Below are 27,369 nucleotides of genomic sequence, written 5' to 3'. Positions count from 1 at the left end.
CCCAGCAGACCCTGGGGCACCAAGGAAACTCAGGGAGAAACAAGGGTCTCTCACCGCCCAGGCTACTGCGGCTGGGCCTGCTGGCTGCTGAAATCTAGTACTGTGCTCTCTCTCAACTGTTGGGGTTATCTTGTGAGATGGGGCACACCTTTTTCTCTGGATTTCTCACCCCAAGAGGAGCGGCGCTCTCCAGGCCCTCCCTACCTGTACCAGGTTTAGATTCGCACTACCTAAGTCTTAGTTCTATATCTTGGTTCACCCTTGTATCTACCACGTCATGAGCTATGTAACCTTGGGGAACTTAACTTCTCTGGGCCTCAGTTTCCGCAACTGAAAAACAATAGTGCTGGACTAATAATAATGCCGACTTCATAGCACTGTATAAATTTCACCAAATAATCCCAGAAAGTGCATGTCTAAGTTAAAGGTCAGCTCTAATAATCCCAAATTTCTCCTCTGAGATACAGATGGATAAAACAACATAGTGCATACTGCAATGTTAGGATTTCAAAGCAGTTAGAGACTTGCACTCCCAGCAACACTATTAACAAGAGCCAAACTATGGAAACAACCCAAGTGCACAAAACAGATGAGTGAATCCAGAAGGTGTGGTATCTACACACACTGGAATACTACTCAGCAGTAAAAAGAAAATAAAAGACAAACTCATGCCATTTCTGGCAACATGGATGGGAGTGGAAGGGATTATGCTAAGCAAAGTAAGTCAGAAGGAAAAAGAAATACTGGAAGGTGTTCCATGTGAACTACAGAGAATCCAGCCAAAGGATCAGATAGTGCTGAACTCAAGAACTAACTGTGGGCCCCAGGCATCTGGAGGGGGAGGGGAAGGGGAGGAGCTAGCACCCAGGGGAGGGAACACAATGGACATGGTGGTGGCCTGTGGGTGGTGGGAGCACGTGGTTAACAGCACCAGAAAGGGGGTGCAGTCCTCTACTTCCAAAATACAAGCAATGTAAACCAATGTTACCTCTGTAAAAATTTTTAAAAAGCGACCGTAAATACCCTGTTGGATTTTGCAGGACTACTCAGATAAGACGGTCAAAAGCGCAGCTGAAGTGGAGTTTGGGTTAAGCCCCTCCGAGGACCCACCTTCCTGGAAACACACAGGGCTGAGGATAAGTCAAGGCTTTCAGCGCTCCCTGTAGCTTCTAGCCCAGGGCCCCACAGGTTCAAATCGCACAAAGCAGAGCAAGAAAAAGCACTAGGTGGGATCTAAGAGGCAGCTACCAAGTTCTAACTTCTTTCCACGCTCTGCTTGTCTCAGCTCCCTGCCCTCAGCACCACCACGCTGCTCTGACTGTCACCCCAAGCCTGTTCCTTGGGACAAAGAGCCCAACATTGTTGCATGAAAATCACTGCCTGGAATGATTTACGGAACACCCCGCGAGCGCACAGCAGTCTGTTTTTCCCTGCTCCCCCTTATTTCTCATTTTCCTTGGGGAGACCCTATTGTCCAGCCTTGTATTTTGGGTCAGGTGGGATTAGAGTCCCCGCCTCCAACTCTTTAGAGAGTGAGTGGGTAGCTGAACAGAGCATCTTATACCCCCCAGATGGGCAATGACAGGTGACCAGGGCCAAGCCCATGAGCATCAGCTGTGGGACGCTCCCTGGAGCTGTAGGAAGGGGAGGCCTTCTCACTCAAGGTCTCCGAGCTGCTAGAAGGCCAGCCCCAGGTCATGTGGGCAAGTCCGGAAACAGCCACCTGCAAAGGAAGTGGGCCGGGGATGCAGGAAGACACTTCAGGTCCTGGATTCAGCCAAAGGCCCAAAGTAGTGCTCCCCCTACATCGGTCAGTTATAGGTGGCCAAGAAGGCCCATTTTTAAAACACTAAGCCAGACTGAACTGCCCTCAGCACATTTTCTGGAATCTGGTCCAGGCAGCCAGCACACACAATCTCAGTTCACGCTGTGAGATGAGCAGAGGGGAGACTCGAGACCAAAGTTGTCCCAGCGACACTGCCAACACCAGAGCGCAGAACCAACAGGTGTCCAGCCCAGAGTGTATCCCATTCAGCTGACTCTACCTTCCCTAGGTCAATATTTAATTTTTAAAACAGACTGTCCAGAGGATAAAAACATCCTGTTGAAAATGAAGCATGGGGAAAGATCCAGGAAAACACTTACTGCAAAGTCTTAGGTAAAATGTCTCCAGGGCTGGGGTGAGGAGCAGAGGACAGCAAAGACAAACACTCTGGTTTCAGGAGTAAGGCAGGAGTGGGAGCTGGAGGGGAAAGGCCCACACCCTGAAAGAGGCAGCGCATGGGCTGGACGGTTCTCGCTCATTCCAGACAGTGCTGAGGGGTCTGCAGGCAGTCAGGTCTCCAGGGCAGCCTGTCTGGAGAAGTGAGAGCAGAAGCTGCCATTCTGGACATGGAGGGGGCAGCTGTCTGAGAATGCCACCCCAAACCCCCATGCCTGAGTCCTCAGTGCAGAGGCCCAGCCCAGGGGCTGCGGATGAAATGGGTGGGGTGTAATCGTTAAGTTACAGGAAAAAAGGCGTAGGGTGGTCCTCTATGCTAGGGAAGGGGAGATGCATCAGCAGGCGCTCAAAACAGCAGCCACCTGGCCCCTGCTCGTGGGATCACGTCAGCGGGCAAGAATGGGTAACCTGGCAGAGAGGCAGAGAGGGACCCTTCTGAGGACCCCAGCAATCTGATTCGTCAAGCACCTGGCAAGGACAAGGAATCAATCATGAGTGTAAATTATCTTCATCTACTTCAGGTTTTGGCCTGTTTCATTCACAGGATGGTCGATTCAGATTCAGGGACCCCTCGTCAGCTGCAGCAGGGAAGAGAGCAGCCAAGATCTGGGGATCCTTCAGAAAACGGGACGGGGGCAAGCAAGGTCAGACATCTCACTAGGACTCACTTCCCCAGCTTTGGGAGAAGTTAATTTGTTCTTTTTGGATCGCCGAGCCGTGAGAATGGATACTTGCGTTATACCCGTTTGCAGCTGGATGACGGAACCGAACCAGTGACGAGAAGAGAACAAAGGTGATAAGAAGACAAAGCGCTATCCAAGCTGCCGGAATCCCTCGGCGCAGCCACACCTGATGTGCCAACTACATAAACCTGTAAATTCCATTTTTACATCTAATCTCATTTGGGACTGATGACCAGAAAGTCCTTAGTCATTAATATAGAAGACTGAACAGACGGTAAGGCCACAAAAACCACCCACTTTATCAGGCACGCCTCAATCCACAGCAGGCCTGAGAGCAGGCATAACTGCCTGCTCCATCTGGAAGGCCCCAGCGCAAGCCAGCAGGAGCGTGAAACGTGCGAGGCCCAGCCGTGCAGAGAAACCACTGACCCTGGAGGTCAGGCGCTGGGCACCTGTGGAGGGCTGTTTAAGCCCAGAGAGGAGACACATATCTAGCCGGCTGTGGGAGGTGATGACCTTCCTTTTCCACCGTCTCTGTTCCCCCTGGGGCCCACACACCTTCATGCTGTCCCACGGCCCCCAGCACAGGGCCACCACTGATTAATTTTATTTATTTAAGTGTACAAGAACTAGGGCGTAGGACAGAGGTGGGAGTGGTGAGAGGGCTCACCAGAGGCAGTGGGGAGCAGAACAGGCAGAGGTACTGAAATACAGTGCTGAGGGGAGAGGCAGGGAGACCGGAGAGGTCTCTGCACCCTGTGGGTCACTCCCTGGCCAGGACCGGACTCCTGCCACAGAGGCTGCCAATAGCTTCATAGTGCTGCGGCTTAAACCCCTGCACTGCCAGGGAGGCCCCACCATAGTGCTTTGCAGTGTGAGCCTGGCCGTTTGTGGCTGGGCCGTCCACACAGGCACTTGGCACCGTGGGTAGCGTCAGCACTGCACCAGAAAAGGGGCCTCATCTTTCAGAAAGGCTTGGCCTCAGACTGCCTCGGATACAACCTAAAACACACTTCCTACGGTCAGACCAGGCAGTTTGAAAACCCCCACCACAGGCTCGTGGTCGCGTCTCTAACACCCGCAATGCAGAGGTGTTTGGCCATTTAGTGAGTTTCCACCTTAGGAAAGGAACAGGGCACACACCTGCCTAGTGAGGCCTTGGAAAACACCGGCACGTTTCTCCAGCACAGTCCCTGCAGGAGGCTCCAGACTGATCGCCTCACCTCGTTGCCGTCGGGCTTTGCCTCCAAACTGGTCTGTGCCAACCTCACCAGAAAAACTTCTGGCTTTCCAAAGTGGGGGGCTGGGGACCAGCAGGTGACCTGGTGGACCTAAGTATCCCAGGCTTGTCTTCCTCCTCCTGCCTCAAAATTGACTATTGACTTACTTTTTTTCTTTTTTCAGAGCACAACTATTTTAATTCACCACAAAAATCTGAATCTAGATGTTTCTTTCTCTTGTGAGTTTCAAAGAGCTCACGCGTGATAGCAAACCCTCGCTGGGATTCTGATGAATAAATTCCATCTGCAGGGATGAGAGACCCCAAGGCCATGGGCAGCAGCAGCAAGCCCCATAGGGCAAGTGGCTCACTCGGGGTGGAGTCAAAGGGGCACTGATTCTTCTGCAGCCACTAAGCATGTGGGGTGCTGGAGCAGGGAGGAGCTGCTTGCTGGGAAGCGAGACAGGCTGTGGGGTAAAGATGAACTTTCCAAGACTTAGGACGCCCTCAGAAAAAGAATGCAAATAACTCAACACTTCTTTTCCTGCTGACATGGTGAAGCGCTCCTCTGAATGTACCCAGTCAAAATGGATTCTGAAAGTGAATTTCACCTGCTTTGCAAGGTTAAAAAAATCTGTAAATAGGCCCTCCCTGGTGGCACAGTGGGTTGAAGCACAGCACTGAGAAGCTGAAGCCACTTCTGCATGAGTTCGATTCCTGCCTGCCCCAGAGGTGACCACATGGTGTGGCAGACCTTCCCCTGACCTGCCCGCTGCTCCCCTCAGCAGTGTACTTCGTCGATCTGCTCCCTGCTCCCTGCTCCCCACTCTGTCTCTGGTGAAGCCTCTTACCGCCCCTGCGCCTCTGGCCTGTACCCCAGCTCTGTATGCAAATAAATACATCTAAAAAAAAATCTGTAAATAGACTTTGGCATGACATACGTTTTGCTTTATATTTTCATTTGACAACACTGGTCTGAAATAGCTAATGTATATGCACAACATTTTCAAAGCATGGAAAACCACCCTCTGTTGTAGTTCAAATTCATAGGGAGAAGGCAGAAAGACCCCAAGGGTTCTGTGTTTGTCTCAGGCTTTCCAAGCCAGCAGACAAGTAGTAGCGGAAAAGTAAAAGAAAGGTCGTGACTCAGTGAGAGCGGCGCCAGAGGGCTTGGGGGAGGAAAGGGCTTCTAAAGGTGTTGGCCTGTTTTGCCAAGGTGAGAAGGGGCAAGAACAGGAGGAAGCTGGGCCTCAGAAACACAGCCGTGACCTGGCCTGCTCACTGGGCTGCGTTGACGCGAACCAGGGCCCATTGTTCGTGGCAGAAATGTTCTACATGAAACCTGTCGGGCCTTGTTCTATCAACAATGCAGAGGTATCGCAAAGTTTTGGGTTGGGTCATTGCTTTTATTTAAGGCTTCAGACAAAATCTGTCAGAAGGAACTGCTGGTGGACAATTTCCGACTTCAGAAATTGGGAAATGTTGGTTTAGGGGAATATTTCTGGTTTGCATTTGATTTTGTATGCAAGTCCCCCTAGCCCTTCCTGACCAAGCTTGAAGAGACCCCCCCACCAGCTCCTCATCCCCCACCCAAGCCCCCTCCTCTCTCTGCTCCCAAAGCCGCTTTCTGCCCCAGCCGCAACCCCCAGGAGCTGTCATTGGCCACGTTTTCTGGCATCCCCAACGTCCACAGTCAATGCTCACGACCACCACCCTCTTCCTGAAAGAACAATCACCCCCTTGAGCTTTAAACCAGGATTCAGAGCAAAAGATGTGCTGGCATCTCCGCCCAGCCTCTCTGCTGCCAGGCTCCTGCCACGATAATGGCATTCAGCAAGTCTCCAGGGCTGCGGGCTGACATCACCTGCCCCTTTAAACAGCCACCGGCCAGCCAGCGCCTCCTCTCTGCCAGGGCTCCTGAGCAGTGCGCTAGGGAAGCCAAACAGGCAAATCCCTAGCTCCTCACTTCCAATTCACATGTCTTCCTTGAAGTCATAAGAGAGGAATGCATGCAGCAACTCTGCATGTAATTAGTGTGTTTCCTTCACCCCTCAGAGTTCCCTATACTCTGCTCCCTAACGGAGCTGCCTCTCATGCTCGGTGCCATCCTGAGATCCAGCGTTTCTGCCATCAGCAACTGCTCCCCCCACAGCTGTGATGTTCTATTGTCTCGTGGTGGGGGCTGCAGGGAAGGGTTATTTGCAATGTGCGAAGTTTCTTGAGTGACAGGTCACTGTACCTTAAATGCTCACACTGTCTATCTCAGCCCTCCAACCAGGTGACCGCTGCACCATCGTTTGGACTTAGTTCTCCTTCAGGTATGCCTCCTGCACCTGGTACCCACACAGCTGGCCCTGAGCACACCCCACGTAGGACTCAGGCTGGACCTGTGTGAAGAGTGCCCCCCTCTTCCAGCTCACACCTGTGAATTCTGTCCTTTCCCTTCAAAACCGGGTGCTGTGACCCCACTTCCAGCATCTCCAGAATCATCTTGCAGAATCCCAAACATGGTCCAGATGTTGCTTCCTTAGAAATGTGGCTTAAATTTAAAAAACGAAAAAACCCGAGAATAAAGGAATATTTGCCTGCCTTGTCCTGAATGTAATTGGCATAAAGAAAAATACAGTGAAATCTAATTTCAAAAGCGAAGATGAGCAGATCTCATGACGGTTACTTTCCTACTGAAATGATGAAGCTAGGTTTACAGTTAAGTAAATAACACCAGTATGCTACTACTAAGAATAAACCAGCACAAGAGAAAGAAAACAAGCAAAAGAGGAAAAATCTGTTAATAATGTCAACCAAATGGCCAACAGTTTACCACACTGGTTTCTTATAGTAAACATGTACAGTGGATAAAAAAATCACTTGCCCAAAGTCCCAAAGTCCTAGTAAGTCTAGGCCTCCTTAAACATTGCGATCGCTCCCACTGCCATCACTTCTTCATGTACAGATCAGGATATTAAAAAACAAAATAAAATTGCAATCACTTGAAAGATTCTAGAGAGAAGGCATCCCCAAGGGAACACCACCTGCCTAGATTTGTATGTAACTATGGAAGAACACTCGTAAGCTTGAACAATCACTGCTTAGTGATACTGGCTGCCAACAACCACATGCGGGCTTACCAGCACAGTGACACAGGAGGAGAGTCTGGACACAACTTACAACCTGATGACACCTGCGCTGATACCAGGAGTATTACAACCTGACGACACCAGGAACAGCCACTTGGAAAGGGAGACCCAACAGTCTGTCATCTTACGGGCACATCCACATTGCACCTCTCTTCCGGCAGGGAGGTTGGCTTCCTGCACTTCCTGCACCTTTGGCCCATGTGAATATAAAATCCCTGATACTGCTAACATCTCAGTCTTCGTCCAAGATTCTCCATGCATTCATGGGAGCGGGGGAACACCATGTTTTTCCTCAACAGCTATTTCACTGTTGCAGCTGTTACATCCTTGAATGATGGAGGCTGACGCCGGAGTAGTGGAAAAGAGCTGGTTGGAATTCAGCGATGAACTAACAAAGTGCAAACTTCAGCAAGTTTAAATCTTCTTTGAACATGGTTTTCCCACCTACAAAGTAGGAGGAAACTGAATCACACCGCACAGGGTTGGTGTGTGTAAACACGTGAAGACACTGCACACAAAGCATTATGGAGCTAATTACTGCCCCCCATCCCGGGATAGAAGCAGCCCACCCCCAGAAAATAATCCCTGATGCCTGCGGATGTGACCTTACTTGGAAACGCATCTTTGTAACTGTAATCAGATTGAGGATCTCAAAAGAGAGCCTCCTGGAGTTAGTGTGGGCTCTAAATCCAATGACAGGTGTCCTTATATGGGACCATGCTCCCACAGCCAAGAAACACCAGGTGTCACCGGAGCTGAAAGGTGTCCTAGAGGCCCCAAAGGGAGCACCTCCCCGCTAACACCTTGATCTTAGACATCTCTCGCCAGACTGGTAAGAGAAAGCGTTTGTTCTTTGAAACCAAGTTTGTGCTAATCTGTTACTGCAACCAATACACCTCCCCGCTCGTAGCCCCCCACCACCCCCAAACTCATGGAACTAGAACATTCATGAATAGCCTTAGGAAGAAAACAAATCTGTTCCAGAAAGGCCAGATTACAAAAGATTAACCTGGTTGGGAAAAGTCTGATTTTCCACTGAATTAAGAATCTGATTCTGTTTAAAATCAGGACAGCTTCTGGTTTGGAAAGATCCATTCTGGGGAAACAGCCCTCCACTGTCCGCCATCAATAAAGCAAGCAGCTTTCACCCGGAGTTCAGCAGGTGCTGGGGCCGACAGGTGCAGGTGGGCGCAGGGAGAGGGGAGGCCTGGCTGACAGCGGGGCCAGAGCCTCGGGCCTCACACGCCCGGGAGCTGACTGGCCGGTGGAGGTTCTGGACAAGGTGCAGCAAATCGAGAAACAGGTTTTGGGAGTTGGGGGAGGCAACTCTGGGAGGCACCGGGCTCCCACATTCCAGGCTGTGCTTTTTGGAAGTCGCCTGAGCCCTCCAGCTTCCTGTCCCTTGCTCACCCACAGCCGCCGGCGCAGAGTGGGCGCCTGTCCTCCGTGCCATCGGCAGAGCGGCTCCAGCCCACACTTCCGGGGTACAGGAGCGAGCAGAGCATGTAACCGACGGAGCCTCATTTCACGTAACCCTCCAGTCTTGTGGACACTGAGTGAAGTGACTCTGCTAAGGTTACAGAGGCAGCACAGCCAAACCCAAGCCCAGCTCCCTGGCCTGGCGTCCAGTGCCCAGCCCCACATCGGAGAGGACTTCCCTGACCGCGGTGGGGGCCTTGAGCCACATTCAGCCCATCTATTCACAACCCCCCCCCCCAAATAGCAGGCAGCCTAGAACCCCAGCATCCACCCTATTATTCAACCCTATGACAACCCTATATAAGGTAGGTAATTATCCTGGTTTTATAGGTGGGGAGGTGGGGTCTCTGCCAGAAAGCGATGCAGGACACGAGCTCAGCCTGGGTGAGTCCCCTCATCTAGCCCCCTGCACCCCAGTTCCTGACCAGGCTAGCGACAGAGGGGCAGGAAGGAGAACCTCCAGATCCTCCTGCTCCCCCCAGAACACAAGTTTTGTTTCTTTTAATATCCACGTCTCCAGATCAAATAACTCAGGTGGGGGAGAAGGACAAGCACCTGGAAGCTCCCCAGTTGATACAAATGGACAGACAAGGGTAATTAATAACTGGTGTTCCAGGGCACAAACGAGCTAACCCGGAGTTCAAGGGCAGAGGTCAATCCATAGGATCAAGGCTGTCGTCCTCTGTGTTTCCGGGGCTTTCCACATGCCTTCCATCACAACAGGCTTATTTAAGGCCGGCCTTCCCCGCCAACCCTTCCTCCAGCCTCCCATTTTAGAAGCTTCATGTGGGTTAGTCCTCCAGGTCTGTCCTCATCACCACTCACTCATGTCAAGTTTGGGAGTTGACACAGAGCTGGTCAACATTAATTTATCAAATGATTGAGCAAATGAATGCATGAAGGCATGAATTGAAGTAGATGCTGTAAGGGGCATTTTAAAAAGAGACAAAGGGGCCCTCCCTGGTGGCGCAACAGGTTAAAGCACAGCACTAAGAAGCTAAAGACACTTCAGCATGAGTTCGATCCCCACCCCGGAGGTGACCCACATGGCACGGCAGATCTCCCCTGACCCACCCGCTGCTCCCCTCAGCAGTGTACTTCTCAGTCGGCCTGTTCTGCTCCACACTCTGTCTCTGGTGAAGCCTCTCAACACCCCTGCACCTCGGGCCTGTACCCCAGTTCCGTACACATAAATAAATCTCTAAAAAAATAAAAAAGAGACAAAGCCAAAAAAATCACTCAACTCAGGGAAGAGCCTGTGGAGTCTACTGATTGCTATTCTGCAGGGGAGGAGAGTGGCGAGTGTGTGGGATGGCCAGCACCCCAACAATGGGGCCTGAGGGGCTGCCGAGGTTGGATAATAGAGATGGGTAAGACAGCTTTCCTGGAGAGCAGAGTGTTTAGACAGGAGCTCTGGAAGCCACTGAGAGGGCGGAGTGGCTGACCCACTTCTCAGCAGGCAAGCAGTGAGATGCGATACCTGGGGGCCTGCGAGCACACCTTGCCAGCCAGGTGAAGGTGTGTGCCCCTGGGTCTCCGGGAAAGCCGCTCAGGTAGCACTGGGAGCCAGAGATGGGATGGCACGAGAAGAGACGCAGGGGTGCGTGTGATGACAACGAGGAGGGAGGCCAGCTTTGCCGCAGCTCAGTCACAGGCAAATCTGCACTCAGGCACTGGCTGAGTGTAGGGACCACCTGGTGAGCCCCACTTCCCATCCACACGCTCCTAAATACGACACATTGTACCAGCAGGTCAACTGCCTAAAAGCAGGCTGGACCTCAGTGCGGAGGAGGAAATTCCCTTCTCAGTATGCAAAATCATTGTGGTCATTTGGCTTCTCCAAGCCTGTACGACACTCAGTGACATCACAATACAGCATCGTATATGTAAGACATGCAGAAGGTCCGGCAGGGTGAGCTCCTCCTCCATCTCCAACTAACCTATAAACCAAGAGCACACCCGCTGCAGGGGCCCAGTGACCACCGGGGGGTATTTACAGTGATCCCTGGGCACCAATCAGCCTGTAAAGGTGGCACCATACTCCTTAGGTCACAGGTGGTCTAGACCAGCCTTAAAATACTTTAATTATTTCAAAGTGAAAGCAGAAAAGTTAAAACCTTCACAGAATGCATAGGGAAGCAAATATTACCTAAGGTCCATTTTGCAAAACAATCTTCATGGGATGCAAAAAATCATCTACAATAACTTCCAAGGAACAAATTCCCCTCCTCCACCAGCCTGCACGAAGCACGTAACCCTCGGTGCTTGCCTGTCCGCCCAAGCCCGTCCAGATCTGCTTACAGGATCAGCAAGGTCCTTTGAGCACTCTGGAAATTCTAGCTGTTCCTCGTGCATTCATAACTGTGTCTCTTCAGGGCGGAGGCTACAAGAATTCCCAGCAGGAGTATTTAATGTGCAGATCATTAATTACATGCTTAGCCCCTAGCAACAAGCTGCAACTTCTTAACGAAACAGAAAGCTTCCTCTACTTGAGGCAGGTAGGCAGGGATTCTATCAAGAGGAGGCTCGTGGCTACAAAGGCCCAAGACCAGACAAAGGGAGGTGCAAGCCCAGCCGCAGCCTGGCACCCAGATTCTTCAGCTGCACTGACACATTAAGGCTGTGTACCTGCAGCAGAGGCAGAAGGCCCGCTGCTGGGAAACAGGCCTGTAACTTCCTAAGGGGTTTCTGAAAATGGAAACAGGAAACCAAAACCCAGTCAAAAGGAAGGGGAAGAAGGTAGACCCCAAACCCAGGCCAAGATTATAAAGAGGAGGGACAACGAGCTCTCTTGCAAAGCAGTCGGCGTCAGCTGAAGGAGGTCGGCAATACAGGTTAACTGACGAAACGGAGACATGCCAGTTCTTCAGCCTTTTCCTGATACTGGGCATTAGAGGACTCCCGAACAGACCAAGGCTCCTCCAGGGGACACTTAGCCCAAGGGCAGGCTGGTGGCCTCCAATGGTGGGGCCACATCATACCCATGAACCAGATCCCAAACGTGTGCGAGGTGAGAGACCACAGATACCTTCTGGCTGAGCCCCCAGGAAACCGGACCCTGGGGTGACTTACCAACTCTCTGTGCAAACGGGGCCTTCTGGACAAAAAGGCAAGTCAACTAGCCTGGGAACACCCCCACCCCGGTGCCAGGGCAGAACATCGTCAGCTGCTTGCAGATGGACACTCAGGATTTAGACTAGCATCGGCCAAGCCGTGTTCTCTGAGGATGGGTTACAGAGAGCAAACTTCGGGATGCATTCTGCGTCCAACATGCCAGGGAGGTATATCAGCGGGTGATTCACTCCATCTGCCAGGCGAGGCTGTCGGCCCTGCACGCCCCCCTCCCCTCCTTCAGGGCAGGGCGGTGTCAAAGGGACAGGATGTGGCTGTAGGCAAGAGCTAAACGTGAAAGGCTGTTTGTAGAGCAATAAGAAAATGACCAATAAGGAGCCCAGACCGGAAGTAGCTGATAACTGAAGACCAGAGGCCGGGCAATCAGGGTTGGTCCACTGCCAGGGAGAAAGGAATGAAGGCTCTGCTTGAACTTGCAAGTTGATGTCAGGTTATTCCCAAGCTTCCTGGCCAGGAGGCAGAGGCAGCCAGGGGACAAACAGCTCCCTACCCTTTCCTAACTGTGGGGTAATTTTTGCGACATAACAGCAGCAGCTGATATCACACACACTTCATTGAGACAGAAGTTTTCCATGCTCTCCTCACCCATTGCAGGCCAGGCTGCAGTGTGACATACAGAAAATCGGATCGATGCACTAAAAGCACACCACATGCAGAGAGCAAGGTAAGGAGGCGCAGCTGGAGATCCCACAAGCGGCTGCTGGGAGCTGGTGCACACAGCTGAGTGCGAAGGAGAGGAGCGTGTGGCCGAGGCAACTGTCCCCAAGGAGGACACCGCTCAGTGGCCGAGGCCAGAGAACAGAGCCGACCCCCGTCTTTCCTGGAAACTCAGGGCCGGCCGCTGGGCGGGCCGCGGACGACGGTCTCCTTCACCGAGTGCAAAACATCACTGCTGATCTTTAAAAACTTTTGATGAGAAGTTTAAATGACAAACGTTTGTTGAAAAAGTTTGAGTGACCTACAAAGAATAGTAAAAAGACCCAGGCCTGAGCCTCAGCTCTCACAGCTCGCCATCCTCATGTCATCTCGGCCCTTTTTTTTTTTTTTTGCTGACACAGTTAAACAAATCTGTCTAAAACATGTGTACAGACAACGTGCATACATAGCTCCATGAATTTCTATCTGATAAAGCCTCCACATTCATTCAAAACCAGTGATGTGTCTAATCCGCACGGGCTGTTCTCGGGCCTCCCGTGGGCCCACAGGTGCGAAGTGATACTCCCAAAATTCCCTTGAATACTGTTCTGAATAGTGCAGCACCTATGAGCATGTAAGTTCGTCTACGTGCACATACCAGGGTGGGGAGCTGGTATATAAAAGACCCAAGTCAGCACGCGCACAGCACGACCACGTGCTCACACACACACACAGACGCACGCCAGGGGCTGCTATTTATCTGACAGACTCCAGTCTTAAGTTCGCACTCTTCAAGCAGCTATTCCCAAGCCCCAGATACGTCTATGGATGCCAGAGCCATTGCACTGCTTTAATGGGGGCAGAGGGGGCTGCCTGTCCTGCAGTGGACCCTCTAGCCTGAACCTCAGTGGGCTACAAAGATGAAGGTAAAACCAGCAGCTTTATACTCAAAGTGGCATCCCAGCCCCAGGACAAAAGGCAGCACAGCACACGCCATTACTGGAAGACTCTGTTGCCTGGCCCACTAGGGTAGCTAAATCCTGCTGACATTTGTCCTGCACCCCGCCTGCAGTGGGCCGCTTGTGGGCAGCTCAGCTGAGTGCCAGGGCTTCACGGGCCCCCGAGAACAGACCAACCCTGTGCTTGTAGGTTTGCTCACGCCTTTGGGGTACGGCTGAATTTAACAGACTTGTTTCCAATGTAACATATCAAGGGGGGTGAAATTATGGGGAGGGGGCCTGTGGCCCTTGTATATCTCACCCTTGGAAGTCACCTATGTCCCCCCAAAGTTCCCGTGGTATGGCTCTTTCTACTTCTAAACTTTCACCTGCACTTAATCTCCATCAGGAAGTCCCTCTGTTCAGCCCTATCTCTAGAAATCCCTCCCATTCAGCCCAAGTCCTGTTTCCCCAACGATCCTTCTCAGCTACTAGGGGGTGGGAGGCCCCGAGGCAATACTGAATTGGTCTTCGCTTCCCATGACCAGGAAGTGTGTTTGGGGTGTAGTCTTTGGGGTTAACTCACTGTAACCGGCTGGGGGCTGCAGGTACCTGCCACCAGCAGGTGGGAGCCAACTGGGGCGCTCTCCCATCTCTCCCCTCTCCTGCTACCGGCAGAGCAGTGAGGACAACGCCAGGGTCCCTCTCATCTCCCCCCCGCCCCCCACCTTCCCAAAGGAAGAACAAGGCCAGGTGGGTTTGTGGCAGAAAAAGAGTGGGGGACAAGCCAGGATGGGCAAGCACCAGGGGAGAGTCAGCTCAGCTGGGAACAGGCAGCTGGGCTTTCAGGTGGGGTCACTGCAAAAGCCTCTGCTGAAGGTGAGGCCAAGAACCCGCCTCCGTGGGGGAAGGGGGAAAGCCAAGGTCGGAGGCTGGGCACAGAAATCTCCCTGTGTTAACCTCATTCTTTTTCTTCTTCTTTTTAAAAGCCAGAAGTAGAGCGAAGATTACTTTATAGTGGGAAAAAGAGGTTCCTTTGTTCTTCGTAAACCTAGCGCATTAACTAGGATTCCAGTGTGGGTAAGATGGGTGAGTCCTACTGTATTTTACTGGGAAAAAAAGATAAAATGGAATGCCTCTCCCATGAGCCGCATTAACTTCCCTCAGCAAGCTGAATCCTGCAGAGAGCAGCAGCGAAGAGTTCTTTCCCTTAACTTGGACGAAATAGCAAGATTCTTGACTAATTTGGTCCAAATTGAAGTTTCTCGTTGCGCTTGGGAGGGAGGCTGTGAGCGTGGGTTAGAGGAGGATCTCAGGACACTAAGAGGCTGGGGCCTTTAACTCCCAGGATCGCCACAGGCTGGCTCCTGGGCCCTGCAGCCATCTGGGCAGGCCCAGAGTCCTCCTTCTCCTCCACGCCCAAGAGCCCCGGAGCCATTCTTCACCCCAAAAGGCTCCTCACTTTCCCTCTGTAAACACCGAAGCCAGCCCTGGGCTGACTTGCAATTGTTTGTCCCAGAATTTATGGCTCGGATAAGGGAAGTTCATGGGCTGGGCGGGGTGGGAGGGCCAGGGGTTGCCAGCAGTGAAATAACCAGTATTTTCTTTTGCTTTATTCTCCATATCTCAATGTCCAGAACAGACCGAGGGTGACCAGCTCCGGAAGCTCTCATGAAGCCAAATACTTTCTTGATGACTTCTTTTGTGTATTTTCTTCTCTTTTTATTAATTTAAACTTTTACTGGAAAAATGGGATCTATAGCCATGGTGTGTGTGTGTGTCTATCAAACAGCAGTATAAATGTAGACAATGAAAAATCCCATCTCAGAATACCCAGAATCCGCTCCCTCCCCAGCAACTATCATCAATGGACTGTATCCTTCTAGAAATTTCCTAGGTGTAATAGTCTCTATATAAAATAGAGAGAGAAAAATACAGATAATGCTCTTGCTCTTTGCACTTGGAGTTCCACCTGTTAATTGCATATTTTTCAATAGCTACATGATATTCCTTTGAATTGGAAGCAATGCATGCTTTAAACATCTCTTTCATCTATAAAGTACCATACATGTGTTATTTCTGCAAAACTGCCTTATAGGAAGGTCACAGGAACAAGGAGGATCTCAGCAATTCTCCTTGCTTTGTAAAATTGCCCTCGAAACACTACAAAGTCCCCCTGCCATAAAATAGAGTTGTTCACATGGTGGTGAGCAGAAGAGATGAGGACCAGGAAGAATTCACGGTCAGCACCGGCCCCCCTACACCCGCCCAGGTCCAGCTCTACACCCTCTTCATGCCTCCAGCCCTCTGTCACCATGGTCTCCTGCCAGTGAGCTACCTGCCCCAAAGTTAAGGAGCAAAATAGTCTCACCCATTCTCTGCTGGCCTGATTGTCAAGACCTGGCCCCAATGAACAGAAGACACTGACCAGAACTCTAAGACCACAGAGGTCCTACCCTCATGGGTGACAACCAAGTCCCATCCGTGAAGCTTTCTCCCACAAGACCCGAGTGCCCAGTGCGCTCGCCTCTCTGTGGCCTCTGAAGGACAGGCTTGAGAGGACGCTGGGTCAGTTTTGTCATAGATTTTAACAGGCCCAGCCCTTAAATCTCCTAGGCAACATGACCTTAAACATCCCTGCTAAAGTTACAGATTTAAAACGCCTGCACATTATCACTGGATTTTTTCTGAAACTTGGTCATTAAGCAGAAAGGGGGGAAAGGGTTTTTGGAAACTTTCTCCATGAGTCAAGAAGCACCGCTGGCTAAGCCTCCAGGCAAGCTCACAGCGCCAGAGGCAAAGGGACTAGCAGGAGGTTTCACTTAAGAAGCTCAGATGTGCATCTGCTCTGAGGGTCTTCACAGAGCACCGCAGGAGTGAGAACCCCAGGGGTCCCTGAGACTCTCCTCCAAGTTCCCCATGCCCAGCTCTGGCCTCCAAATAAAAGCAGACTGGGGGGAAGCTGTTCTCGCTGGTTTGGAAACAGCAGGGTTTGCTCCAAATTTGTTCCCAGATTTGTCCTCAGCTGCTCAACATTTACACAGGAGCTGCCAGAGTCCTGAACTCACCCCCTCACTGGATGATTCTAGAAGAGAAAAAACTTGCAGCTGTTTCAGCTTCTCCATCCTTGGAAAGACCTTCCAGCTGGGAATTGGAAGAGGCCCAGGGCTGATGTTGCATCCTGAAGAAACTCTTTCCTAGACAGATGTTAGAGAACTAGGTCTGTGGGATGGGGAAGGGGACAGGCAGATGGGTGGAGTCAAATCCCTTTGAGCGCGGAGTGTGGGAGCAGAAAATATGCCTTGTGACGTCACTAGACCAAACACTATCTGGTCTGGGGTTATTTCAGGACCACGAGAGTGTCTAAGTGCTACGGGATTATTAAAGGTAACTGCTTCACCCTCACGGACTGGGGCCAGCAAACTATGGCCAGACTGAGCATGGCTTTTACATACTTAAACACTTGAAGGAAAACCCAAAGACGAATATTTTGGTACACATGAAATGTACATGACGTTCAAGTTTCAGCATCCCTAAGTCAATTTTGAGAGGAACATGGCCATGCCCGTTTGCATACTGTCTGTGGCTGCTTACATCCTAGCGAGGCAGCGCTGGGTCATTGCCACACACATCCTAAAATAGTTACTACTTGCCCCTTACAAAAAAGGCTCCTATCCCCTTCTAGAATGGGCCAATAGGCAAAACCAAGTATGCAGGCACTGCTCAAGAAAATGCACACACATTTCCTGTTCACAACACCTGAAAATTAATACGAATCATTGAATACAATTTTGAATAAACAGAGAATGAAAATGAAGTTGAAGAAGAATGAAAAGTTTGTTTTTTGGAAGGGGTAATGTTTTCACCTCATTGGCACTCGAAGTTCATGTTCTCTATCATCAAGTGAAGTACAAGTGTTCACCTGTACCAAGAAGCCCAGGGGGCTTCAATTTTCTGATTTCAAATCTCAGACCCATAAGCACCTAATGCGGAACAAATCTCACAACGTTAAATTCCAACCAGGACAAGAAAGCATGACACTCCTTGCTGTATTGCTCTCCCTACCACCCCTACCCGCCCCCCCCCTTGCCCCCCGAGTCACCTGCTTTAAAGGATCCACATGCACTAAAGTTTGTGCAGAAGACTGAGAGAATATCCAGAGAAGGAGCCATGTTTACTCCCTACTGCCCAAATACTGACTTGGGTGGGGATGGGAATAGTAAATATGGAACACATCTACTATGAACCAGGTGATCTCAGGCCTGGTGCTGAGATCTGGGGAGGGGGGAGGATGGTGAGCGCAATACAAGATGTATAAACTATTATCTACACTTAGGGACTGTGACTAGAACTAACTTTGACACTCAGGCTGTGAAGGAGGCACGTGACGAGCATCGACTCAGTCAGAGGAATGCAAATGGCTTCTAACCTAGGGTAGAGAGTCTCTACTCAAAATGAAGACCTTCTCTAATCATCACTCCTCTTGGAAGGGAATGACAACAATTATCTAACTCAAGAACCACAGGGAGAGATTTTGAAACGATCACACCGGCTGAAACAACACAGCAGTTCAGACCCTGATAGTACAGTTGCTGAACTTGTTATATCCAGAGCTGTCCACACTCAATTAGAAACACATAAACGTCCACACCATCCAAGGGAGAGAAATACTGAAGAGTAGAGAAACATGGGACGAATACAAGACCACCCAGGCAGAATCACCCAGAGACTGAGGAAACCATTGGAGATTCAGGCCTCCCTCAAAGCCACCACCCACAAAGCCATGAGCCAGGAGGGATGGAAAGGGGGTGGTGGACAAACCCCCAGGGACTGGGCTTGGCACAGCCCTCACCTGCCGCCCAGTGCAGGGAAGGCCAAGTGCACACAGTGTGGTGTTTTCAGCCATCACCAGGGAGCATTTTCCAAGTCAAGATCACATAAAACATCTTTGGCCCCTGGTTTACTAGTTCACACTCCCTTCTCCTCCTCCCTCTCCAGACTGCTCCCAGGCAAAGGACACCTCTGTCAAGCAGATGCTGCCGCTTCACACTATTTAGCACATGGGTTATCACACCTGCTTAGCAGAGAGATATTTGACTAGATTATGTGCAGAGCCTAGTGGAAAAAACCCCCTTGGAACGCTCCTCAGAGGCCAGCCCCATGGCCGGGGTCAGTGTGGCACAAAGCACAGTTCATAGATGGTCACTCTGGGTGATCAGTCCAGCCAGGAGCATCGCGTGCTTCTCAGACAGGAGCCTGCACTGGCGTGCTCACCACGGGGTAGTGGGGAGGTGAACAGGAAGGACGCTGACTGTTGTATTATCAACACAGTACCATTCATCACGTGTACTTAATCGGGAACTACAACCCATATCAGCAGCCCACATCAGCTGTAGACACAAAGGCTTGACAGAGTAACAGTTAATGGACTGGAGTGGTTACTGGCTTTCCCCACAGTAGTGAGGTCACTATTTGATGATTGTCTACTGAGTTTCCATACGCAGATACAAAAGTAATTAAGAGGCATTTCTGCCCTCAAATGCCTTAATTTCCATTCAGGAGAGTGATGAGTCAAAGCTCAGGGAGAGGAGAGGAGTAAGGAGAGAGCATCATCACAGGTGGATCCACGTCAAAGGGCAGAGGCCCTGAGTCCTTTCCACATTGGAGGGAGTCTGTGAATCAGATAGGTCTTCTGGAACATTGCTCAGTACTGCTTCCCAAGAAAATGAATTGTGGCTTTGCTGGTACTTCCAGCTGCAATGTGCCACATCTCCACCTGCCAAAAGCCTCTCTACCCAGGAGGGCTGTCACAGCGAAATCAGAGCTCACGACAAGGGAAGACGACAAGGGAAGACGTGGTCAGAACAAGGTTGCAAATCTGCAGGTGCTCCTCACCTGCAAATAGGTCTCTTGAATATGCATTCTTGTTTGTAATATCCATTGAACTCCCAAGGCAGCTGTTTACCATTCTGGTTTCAAAGATTCATGTTTCTAAAATAAGTGGCAGCTTTGAGTGGACACAGGAAAGTAATCAGAATTTGCAGTCAGGTGCAAAACTATCTCATAGTACTGATTTTTCCTATTACTTTAGTAAGCCTCACTAGTTGGTATTCTCATGGACATCTGGATGGTACACAGGAAAGGTTGAAGCACATGCTAAAATCAGAATAAGCTGTTAAGTTTGTTATCAATCAGTAATAGTGCTGCCAATGTTTTCATTAACACCCTAGAGGCCAGGATGGTTAGAATATCAATGAATACCTTCTATTATGAACTAATTTCTAAATATGAAACAGTCTCTCTCTGAGAAGCTATTTGGCTTGTTTTTCCTGCAAAGGTACTCTAACCCAGATTGTTAGAGACCTCTCTGCTTCTAAAATGAAGCTTGAAATTAAATTAGACCAAAACTAGGACCTGGAGCAGAAGTTCGGATCTCTATCTTCTAACTTTCCACGACACCAGAGTCCTAGATATCCAGAAAGAGGAAACTTAGTTTCCAAGCCTGCAGGGATAGTCTGGGCTCCATGGAAAAACCAAGAATACAACACTGGTTATCACTAAGGGGCCACGGACAAAGAGCCCAGACTCACCAACAGTGAGGAAGTACCTGGCGCTGTGTGACCTACACCAAGACATGGCCAAAGGGAGAAGGGAAACCCTTACCAGCTCCTCTGCAACCATGGTGAAGCCAACAAAAATAGGATCCTCAATGCCAGATCACACTACTCAACTACTATCCTATTTCCCCATGAAAAAATAAATGTCACCCAGAGCAACAGTTAAAGTTTTAGAAAAATTTCTAAAATTGGAGGGATGACAGGGAGAATTAGGAAGTAGGAAGAGACAGTTATTTTCTCTCAGCTAAAAATTCTTAAGTATGAAGGCAACTCAGATTGTAATTTGATTGCCATTTCCAGGCAAAATCTTTCATATTGAATAGTGACCTCACTACTAGGGAAAGTCAGTAACCACTACAGTCCATTAACTGTTCTTCTGTTAAGACTTTGCTTCTACAGCTGATCTGGACCGCTGATGCAGAAGTTGTCGTTCCTTGAGTAAATACACATGGTGATTGGTACTGCGTTGGCAATACAACAGTCAACAGATTTCTTCCCCCACGTGGGTTTACCCCACATTCCTAAAGTGAACCCTTCTAGGGCAGTTACAGGATACTCTCTTAATCCCATAACCCCCAACCTCAAGTGCTTGATAAAGTCTGAGGAAGTAAAAATTTAGTAGATCTGTTCCTTGAGTAAATCACTTCTCTTGCCCAATAACTCTCAGTGGAGTAGAAATCAGCCAAGGTCAGGCAAGTTAGTCTGCCTGGACAGAGATGATTTCATTGGTTGGGACTTTATGGGCTTTATATATTTTATGTGGCAAATACTTCTGCAATCCTCTTGCAAGGCAGAGGTGGAGGGGGGGGGACAAAACAAAACAAAATTCCATCCTTGCCAAGAATCTTGAATAACACAAACTGGGGGGAAAATGTAGCCAAAGTCCAGCCTCATTTCCCCACTGTCTGGTTTCTTACTGGCAGTTTGCGCTGGGGGATGATAGAATTATGTCAAAGAGGCTTCCATTTCAAGGAGCTCTCCTCAAAATGCTCTCACCCTGACCATTGTACCTAAAATGGAATTTCCCAACATGCAGCCTGGACATTCCCTCCATTTACAAGAAACCCAAGAAACCTTGACCCATAACTTAACCCCACGACCACACGCCTGTCTTTCAGGGTTGTCTACCTACTTATCCTTATAAAATGTAAAGTTATACAAGATAATTAATGCAATGTGCTTGTTAGTGGGCATGGGAATGAGAGCGACCTTTGGCAGGAACAATGCTGGAATGGTCTTGCGCAATATCTAACTTTGCGCTATGTATAGATATAGATAAGGTTTACTAGATTCTTGTGATGAGTAGGTTTTAAGAAATTAAGAGTGAGGGAACACTCCACAAAGCTACAAAAATAAAGCAATGTGGGGATGGCATATAAGTAGATAAACAGATTAACAGAAAGACTGGAGTGTACAGAATAGACTCTAGTAACATATAGTACTTTAGTTTATGATAAAGACATTAAAAAAGATTATTGAAAAGCATTCTTGGTGTAAGGGGGTAGCCATCTTGGAAAACAGATATTTAGACAACCTATGACACTTTATGAAGAGTTTCAGGTTGTTCAAAGCTTAAAATATAAAAAAATAAATTCACAGAAATACTAGAAGAAAACATAGCTCGTGGGGATGTAAAACAATGCAGACACTTTGGAAAAACAGTCTGGAAGTTCCTCAAATGATTATAAGGAGTTATTATGTGACCCAGAAATTTGATTCCTAGATAGACACCTAAGAGAAACAAAAACATATGTTCACACAAAAACTTGCATACAAATGTGTATAGCTGCATCATTTATAACCCCAATGTAGAAAAAACAAACATCTATCATCAAATGAATGGATAAACAACAGAGTTGTATCAATGCATATACAATCACCTATTGCTGGACAACAGGGATACATTCTAAGAAATGAGCCATCGTATGATTTTGTTCTTGTGTGAACATCATAGGATGTAATTGCAAAAATCTCAGGGGCATAGCTGACTAAACACCTCGGCTAAATGGTGTAGCCCATTGGGACCGCCATCATATCATGTTACCAAGTGATATAACACTATATACAAAGGAACAGTATGTGGCCATAAAAAGAAATGAAATACTGCCAAGATGATATAACTTGGAGTAAACTGTGAAAACGTTATGCCAAATTCAATATGCCAGTAATAATTATCTACACATTATAAGTCCATTCAAATGAAAATCCAGAATAGAGGTTCAACAGAGACAGAAAACAATGGCTGCTTGGGGCTGGGGTTGGGGTAGGAAGACAACAGAGTAGGATGTAGTGATTGGTAAGGGGTAGTCCTTCCTCTGAGGTGTTACAAATATTCTAAAATTTACGGTGGTGATGGCTGCACATATCTGTGAATATACTAAAAACTAGAGAATAGGGCCCTCCCTGGTGGCTCATTGGATTAAAGCACAACACTAAGAAACTAAAGCCATTTCAGCATGAGTTCAATCCCCATCCCGGAGGTGAACCACATGGTGCAACAGACCTCTCCTGGACCCGCCCGCTGCTCCCCTCAGCAGTGTACTTCGTCAGTCGGCCTGTTCTGCTCCCCACTGTCTCTGGTGAATCCTCTCACTGCCCACATCTATGGCCTGCACCCCAGTTCTGTGTGCATAAATAAATAAATCTTTTTTTAAAAAATCACAGAATATTGCACTTTTAATCTCTGGTAAAAGGAACACTGTATGGCAACTTACCAAGAGGCCAATTTGGCACCATGTCGTCAAATGGTTAAATGTGCATATCCTTTGACCCAGCAACTCTACCTCTGAGATTCAATGCGACAGACACCCCTCATGGGTCTGAAACAACCTACATGCCAGGCAATTCATGGAGGCGTTGTTCATTATAGCAAAGGCTTGGGGAAAATGTACATGCTCAACGATTTTATAAACAATGCACTCTCCACATAAAGGAAGCGCTGAGCAGCATTACAATGAAGGCAGCCGAGCCATAAGAAGTGAATTCCTAGCACCATACTAAATAAGAAGGTGAACTGTAAGGGTGCTCCGTTTGGGGAGCAGGGGAGAAAGTATAGGTGCATGGATGCTTATACATGGATAACTTTTGACGGATGCCTAATAAACAGCAAAAGAAAGAGCGCAGGCCCTCCCTGGTGGCGCAGTGGGTGAAAGCACTGCACTAAGAAGCTAAAGCCACTTCCGCATGAGTTCGATCCCCGCCTGCCCCGGAGGTGACCCCATGGCGAGGCAGACCTCTCCTCACCCGCCCGCTGCTCCCCGCAGCAGTGTACTTCGTCGATCTGCTTGTTCTGCTCCCCGCTCTGTGTGTGATGAATCCTCTCACCACCCCTGCACCTCTGGCCTGTATCCCCCAGTTCTGTATCCATAAATAAATAAAATCTTTAAAAAAAAAAAAAAAGAGAGAGCGCAAAGGGGCAAGAGACCCTTACTTTTTACTATACCCATTTGCTTCATAATACTTCATGTCATGGGGCTTGGAAAAAATGGGAGGTAAAGGGAGGGGCAGGAGGGGAGAGGAGAGGCAGAGGAGGGAGGGAAAGAGGAAGGGAGAGCAAATGGGACGGGGAAGGTCAATACTGCAGATAGGACTTGGGTGCAGCCTTGATTTTCTCATTGAGGGCGGAATTCTAGGGATTTTCACATTCCCTGTCACTGATCTCTCCTCCATAAGCATATTTCATAATGAGCCTGTGGACTTGCTATAAAAAAAAGATGTGAAATTGCTACATTGCACTCCTTATGGAGTGGAATAGCAATTTGAAATGTGTATGTAGTTATTGTTTATGCTATTTTAAATTATTTAAAATAACTCCATCTGGAAAAGGAAAAAGAAAAAAAAATGTTTACCCAGATGGACTGTACCAGCTTGGAAATGTGACCTTATGTTTGACCTCAAAAGTCCATAAAGACAAACCAGAGAGCGAGAACGGAAGCGGATGTGGACCTGCGGGCACACACACACCCGGGCACAGGGCGCCCAGCTTCAGTCTCGTCTGAGGCCAGAGGCCCGCTCTGGCTCTAGCTAGTTCCTCAGTTCATCTTCTCTGCTTCTCAGTCACCCTCAGTCACCTCCCACCTGGCTAGGGGGAGACTGAGGCAGCCTGATTCAGCCAGGGTCTGGGCCAACGTTCATTCAAAACAGTGGGTGTGGTAACATGTCATCCCTAGGAACACGAGGGCGTCTCAACACTGGGGTCCTGCCTGCATCACCTGCAGAGGGTCTGACAAAGACATCAAGAGGGAGGGCACTGTCCTGTGAGTCAGCATCTTGAAGCCAGTCTTTGAGCGGTGGAACCTCCACTCTGACCACTCAGGGTCTTTCTCGGCAGCCATGAATCCCACCCTGTTCTCTGCCTCTTGCTGCCTTCAGCTGTTCTGTCTCCATGGCTCTCTGGGGCCTTCCCTGCAGAATCAATGGCACCTTGTCTGTGGTCTTGAGCCGGCTCCAAGTGATGAACCAACTTCATTGGGAGCGTCTGCTCTCTGCTCTGTGAGAGGGGCCATTGTTCGCCCTACACTTGTCCGAAGCCTCCCTTTAGGGACGGCTGTGAGGGTGGATGGGGGACATTCATCACCGGGAACATTTGGCAACAAATGAGAGACAGCTGTGGGGCTCAAATGGCGTGTGGCTGAAAGTTGCCTACGCTGTGATTTATTTTCCAAGTGAGAAGATCCTCACTTCTCTTTTCTTCCAAAGTGTAAGAAGTGGGGAAATTGCTTACTCTCCTATCACCCACAGGCCCACAGTCATCCCAGGAAGCACAGCGCAGGTGGGGCGTTCCAGGGCACGTCAGCAGGTAAGGCCTTCTGCAGGCTGGGCCAAACACCTACCCCTCGGCCCACAGGGCCGTGCCAGGTGGGGAGAGCTACCCACGGGGGGCCAGGGGCCATGCCTTGTCTCGCTTGAGGGCCCAAGTGCCCACCACTGTGCTGGCCCAGTTCAGCTGGGAAGTCCAAGGTCTGTGGCAAGAGGCAGCCAGGGACACTGGCTGGAACCACCTGGGAATTCCAGGAACAAAGCAATGGCCACCCTGAGTGTCAAACACTGCTCTGTGCATCCTCAAGGCTATGAAGCCATCGGTGGGGCAAAACAGGGTAAGAGGACCAGAGAGTGATGCCCGGAAGGTCTGGGGGCTGCTGACTGGCTTCCACAGGGAAGACAAGCAGCTGGGGCCAGTGCGAGCTGGTGGAGGCACTGGATGGAGGTGGGTGTGACTGGGTGCAGCGAGCCGGAACCACGCTCCTTGTCTTAAAGAACAGAGGCTGGGCTGAGTCAGTGGACATGATGCTGTCAGGACAAACAGAACTCAGGCACACAGAGAAGCCCCCTTCCAGGAAAGGCGATATCATCACACCAGGGCTCCCCTCAGAGGCCATGAGGTCTCCCCTGTGAGCAACACTGGGGACCTTCCTCTCATCCCAAAGGACGCTTGAGACAGCGGGATGGCCATGAAGTTCCAACACTCCCCTTCACATCTGAAACAAACATGGCTACCGGTCACTTTGAAGCCATTTGAGGATGGAGCTCATGTCTAGCTGGGTCAGGCTAGACCAAGCGGCAGAATGTTCTAGAGTCGGGCAAGGCTGGATCAGATCCTGCCAAGTGGCTCTGGGCTTTTGCTTACGCTGCGTCTGGCCTCAATACTTGGCCTCAATTTCCTCCCTCCACAGAATAAGGGTAATAATATTTAACGGCTGGATTCCTGCCTCCCTGCCCCCATGTCCTGTCCTGATTCTCCAGGCTTGGAAGAAGATGAAAGTGTCTGATAGAAAAGCTCGGGAAGCATTTATTAACATTCTTAGCCCAGCAGAGCTCAGGGGAACAAGTCTCTGCATTCCAGGGGACTTCTCCCTGAGCAAAGCAATGCCAAGAATGTCACTGAGAGATGCCGAAGTACTGTTCCTATCAGAAGCCTCTGGGGTGTTCAGCAACCCCAGGAGGCGATCAGTGCCCGTGGGCAGTGGCAGACGGCACTGCAGGTCCCCGCCCCATGCTAATCCCTAGAGTCTCCAGGGATTAAGCACGAAGAGACCAACCGACACACCAGGGTAGGGGCCCATGAAGGGCCACAGCCTCGGTCAGACAGCTGTGGGCAGCAAGGCTCACGCTCCCCTGAGAGTGTGACATCCACCTTCTGGTAGAAACAGCTTCCCGGTCAGCCAGCAGCTGCATGGGGGGCACTTGGTGACCAGACTGGACACGTCTCACCGGGATTTTGGGGAAAGTAAAATCGGAGCCTATCTTGAAATGGAAAGAGATGCCAGGAGTAGCGTCTTCAAATCTGCTCTTGACAAATCTGCTCTTGACACTCGCTGACCCACTGGTTACCAAGAAGGGGCCAGCAGCTGTAGGCCCCTTCTTGACAGTCTTGACAGGTGGGGCTTCTCCCCCGAACAGGTAGTGCTGGCAATCAGGAGAGGCAAGGTGCGAATGTGTCAAACAGCCCAGGTACTCAGAGCTGATTGGGCCCCGTCTGACCACAGGCCGGGCAGCAGCCCCGGGAGAGGGCACCCAGCAGCAGCGTGTCCCCAAGCAGATGTCCTCCTGGGCCCAGGGACTGGCGCTGTGACTGCAGAGGGCCCACCGCCCTCCGCCTCTTGCAGACCAGCCCCCGCCATGAAGAGCCCACTGCCTGCAGGACTAAAACGAACTTCTCCAGCTCGGTCAAATCTCTTACTACGCCTTTGCTGTGCACTCTGACCCTGCACCTAACTGCTCATCTCCTCAGCTAATCCCACACGATTCCACCAGCCCTGTGGCCCCCAAGACCAAATGAGCCCACCTTCTGGTCATAAACACCCCAAGGGTGAGAACTAGTTAGCAGCAAACTGGCCGTGACCAGGCAGCGCCGTGGAGGGCCACCCCATGATGCCCAGTCCAGCACTGGTGACAATCATCTTTTCTACATGTTTAGAGCCTCTCAGTTTTCAAAGCTCTCTTATGCCAGTTCGCCGTGGATCTGCCCGACAAGCAGCGGCCTGAGTGGAGCGGTGGTTATCACTGACAGGGAGAACGGGGTGGGTGACCCAGGACCAGAGGGGCACAGCGTTTACACAGTTGACAGGCCCAGGAATAGGAAAGACTCTGCTTCATGAAATCAGCTTCCCTGCCCGCCCGACCGGCTTCACAGCAGCATTACTGATGGCAAAGCAAAAATAAACACGGCAGGTCCGTGGCCAGTAGCGCCCAGCGTCCTGCGTGACCACCTCCCCCTCACTCGCAGCTAACATTTTAGAGCTTTGATCGTGCGAACCTAGCGAGAAGTACGAGATCAGTTGGTCTTTACGAACTGCAAAGAGCAGCTG

The 27,369-nt window shown here is 50.0% G+C and overlaps 1 protein-coding gene across 2 annotated transcripts in view; it reads right to left on the bottom strand.

Annotated features, from left to right (window-relative positions):
- The window catches only part of AFAP1L2 (actin filament associated protein 1-like 2), a 77,790-nt gene that overhangs the window by 40,998 nt on the left and 9,423 nt on the right, over nt 1-27,369 (bottom strand). Inside the window, exon 1 of one of the 2 annotated variants that reach the window (XM_012723785.1) lies at nt 7,252-7,289. The exons of the other annotated variant lie outside the window; for it this stretch is intronic. The gene's annotated coding sequence lies outside the window, so the exon portion shown is untranslated. Of the gene's footprint in view, nt 1-7,251; nt 7,290-27,369 lie in introns of those variants that run through there. 2 annotated transcript variants of the gene reach the window in all.

This window comes from Condylura cristata, unplaced genomic scaffold (genome assembly GCF_000260355.1).
Source record: "Condylura cristata isolate star-nosed mole 26May11 unplaced genomic scaffold, ConCri1.0 scaffold00011, whole genome shotgun sequence".
NCBI lineage: Eukaryota > Metazoa > Chordata > Mammalia > Eulipotyphla > Talpidae > Condylura > Condylura cristata.
The sequence above is the reverse complement of the archived record's forward strand: the minus strand, read 5'-3'. Positions and strand labels throughout refer to the sequence as shown.